Source organism: Apium graveolens, chromosome 9, assembly GCF_009905375.1.
Source record: "Apium graveolens cultivar Ventura chromosome 9, ASM990537v1, whole genome shotgun sequence".
In the NCBI taxonomy this organism is placed as follows: Eukaryota; Viridiplantae; Streptophyta; class Magnoliopsida; order Apiales; family Apiaceae; genus Apium; species Apium graveolens.
Window position 1 is genome coordinate 79,893,223 of NC_133655.1, and position 3,874 is coordinate 79,897,096.

The window sequence follows — 3,874 nt, forward strand, 5'->3', positions numbered from 1 at the left end:
ACTTGAGTATTAGATACCGCCTGTGGTTCTCATATCTGCAATTTATTGCAGGGACCAAGGAGAAGTAGGACTCTTGAGGAAGAGGAGGTGATTCTACTGATGGAAATGGAGCAAGAGTTGCTGCTGTAGATGTAGAATCATTTCATTTGATAGGCCTACGGGCAAGACTATTATTTGAAATAATTGTTATTTTGTTCCCTCGATTGTGAGGAATATTATTCCCATGTTAGACTTGGGTGGATTTTTCATTTATTATTGAGAATAATGAATGTTCTATTCTTAGAGATAATATTCTTTATGGACGTGGTACTTTAAATAATGGTCTGTATGTATGTGACATAATTTATTTCAGATTGAACAAACTAATAAAAGAAAAGGGATGATGAAAATCTCACTTTATAGTGGCACTGCAGTCTCCATTTAGTGGACATGGAGAGAGGGCTGCAGATTTGCTAGGAATGGTACACACAGTTGTATGTGGACCAATGTCTACGCAAGCCATGGGTGGATTTTCATACTTCATTACTTTCATAGATGATAGATCTAGATTCAGATATGTGTTTGATGAAACACAAGTCGGAAGCCTTTGAAAAGTTCAAAGAGTATAATATGAAGTGGAGAAACAACCAAACATAGTATTATACTCTTCGATCAGATCGAGGTGGTGAATACTTTAATGGAGTGTTTCTAGATTATCTCAAAGTAAATGGTATAGTCTCCCAGTGGACTCCTCCAGATTAGTATCTGAAAGGAGAAATCGAACTTTATTAGACATAGTTCGGTCCATGATGAGCTATGTAAATCTTCCAGTATTCCTATGGGGTTATGCATTGGAAACCTCAGCATATTTACTGAATAAGGTGCCTTCCAAATCTGTTCCTCAAACTTCATATGAGATATGGAAAGTAAGGAAACCGAGTCTTAAACACGTTAAGATTTGGGGATGTCCAGCTTATGTCAAGTAAGTTGACCCAGATAAGCTGGAATATCGATCCGTAAAATGTAGTTTTGTGGGATATCCTAAAGAGACTTTAGGGTATTACTTTTACACCGATCATCGGGTGTTTGTCTCCAGACATGCTACCTTCTTGGAAAAGGAGTTTATCCTTGAAGGAAACAGTGGGAGCAAAATTGGACTTGATGAAGTTCAAGAAGCACAAACTACTACGGATCAAGTGGAAACACCTGTTCTGACTGAACAACCTTTTGTGGAACAACCCATTCATAGATCAGGGAGAGTGCCTCGCCAACCTGAGAGGTATTATGGCCTTGTCATTGAGAATGACAATGAGTTGTCGATCATTGATGATGACGACCCTGTGACCTATAATGAGGCTATGAGTAGTGTTGACTCAGAGAAATGGCATAGTGCCATGAAATCCGGAATGGAATCTATGTATATGGTATACAAAAGATAGATTATAGTAGATGGCCAGGTGGAGACCTTTAAGGTCAGGCTTTTGGCAAAAGGATTCAAACAAAGGCAATGGATTGACTTTGATGAAACCTTTTACCTGTAGCCCTGTTAAAATCAGTTCAGATTTTGCTTGCGATTGCTGCTTACTACGACTATGAGATCTGGCATATAGCCAGATGGTTTTCTTTCCAAGAGAAATGAAAACCTAGTGTGTAAGCTACTGCGAACCATATGTGGTTTAAAGCAGGCTTCTCAAAAGATGGAACATTCGTTTTGATGAGACAATCAAAGAGTTTGATTTTATCAAAAACGAAGATGAACCATGCGTCTACAAAAGGGTTAGTGGGAGCGCGATAACATTTCTTGTATTGTATTGAATTAGATTTGACACACATAATAACATAGCAGACCCACTCACAAAGCTACTTTATGAAAGTCACTTTGATCATCATAATGACAGGATGGGTATTAGATACCAGAGTGATTGGCTTTAGTACAAGTGAGAGATTGAAAGGAATATATCCTAAGTCCAATCATGTATGAGGATTTAGGAATAACTTTTATGTAATCTGTTTTGATTTCATTGATATTAATAAAAGATTTGTTTTGTTTTTATTACGGGCTTTATCTATTTAAGTGTTTAAATAAGACATACCATAGTTTAGAGTAAAGCTTTTTATGGATTATGATGAGATCATAATAGTGAGACCTAAAAAGATGAAAACTCTAAACTTAAATAGTTCCTGGTCATAGGATTACTAACTGGTAATTAATAATCCGCAAAGATCGGTACATACTATGCTTGCTTCATTATGAAGGATGTCTTTTCTCATAGACATTTGTGTGGTGACACTATAGCTAGTATGTAGGTGCTTATTATGGAATAAGTTCACTGAACATGACTCGCACAGCTGAACAACTGATGGAGTTCACTCACGTGTCAGCAGTTGTTCACATAGTGATAGTTGTACAAGTATCCTTAGACTTGAGGTCATCATAGTCATCTTGTGTACACTGAACTATGCTTTGGTTTAGTTCTTAGTCTCCAGGGACAATTATTAGGGCTCTTCTGGGTATAGAAATTTGTACACGAAGATAGTGTATGATCAATAAAGGATCTACCCCTTCCAGTGAAGGAAGTGAATGTTCAAGGCTGATCCACTTATGCTAGTTCAGGAATCTTTGGCCAGAGTAAATGAAATTAGAAAGGAGTTTCTAATTTGCATAGAACTACGCATAGTAAATGGTAAGCAAAGTGATTTAATTAGATAGGCTTGACACGAGATCCATGCCTTGTATTTAATTGGGACATTGTAGGGTAGAAGGAGTTTATTGTACGGTAACTATTCACTGACAGGTTCTTGGTATTCTAAGCAGTGAATTCATATTATCCGGATAGTCGCGATATGCTGAGAAGTATCCCTCACGATGTAGAATAAATGTGATTAATTAATTAATCATATTTAATAAATTAGAGAATTTATATAAATAATGATAAAATAGTTTTATTATTATTTATTTCTATTACCGGCTTAATATTGAACCTACAAGGTCACACCATAAAAAGAGAATAATTTAATGGTGGAGGAATTAATTAATAATGTCTAAATAATTATTTATTTGTGAAATAAATAATTAATTGGCAAATTTAATAATTGATTAAATGAGATTTAATTGATTATAAAATAATTAAGAAAAGTTCTTAATATTATTAATTAAAGGATTTAATTTTTGGAAATTAAATCAAGAGAGAGAATTATTTCTAAAGTGTTTAGAAAAAGGATTAATGATTAAAAGGTGTTTTAATTATTAATGAGAATAATAAATGTGATAATAATAATAATATTTATGGGAAAATTTCAGCTGAAAATTTTTCCTATAAATACACTATTATAAATCCTAATTTTATTCTAACCCATATCAAACCCGAAAACCCAAAAAAGTTTGGAAAACCCAATTCTCTCCACCTCCTTCCTCCTCCTTAACATCGTTTTCTTGGTGGATACCGGTGGAGTGCTTCACACTTGAGGAACAACTGCTAAGGATCTCTGATCGTTGTCTCCGAATTATTTTTAAAGGTTAGATTCGATCCCTCGAATTTTTATTCATGATCTATATGCTTTTATTTGGATTTTATATGTGTAAAAGTGTTTTGCCATGCCCCCCGCTGCGATTAAAATCCAACAGAAATACCTACGTTAGACGTCTAGGTATGCTTGACATATCCTCGATACAAATTTTACCCAACGTTATTCAGACCCGACTCGTAATTATGAATATTATAATAGCACACACAAGAAATATGGTTCACAATCTCGAAGATCGGTTTGGTGTTTGTTTTCGGAAAATATATATATACTCTTTATTTTACGAAATCAGGGTTATCTATTTGGCAAATATTTCATTACATCGTAAAACCAAGTTTCGTATATAAAACATACACAGATACATATAGTC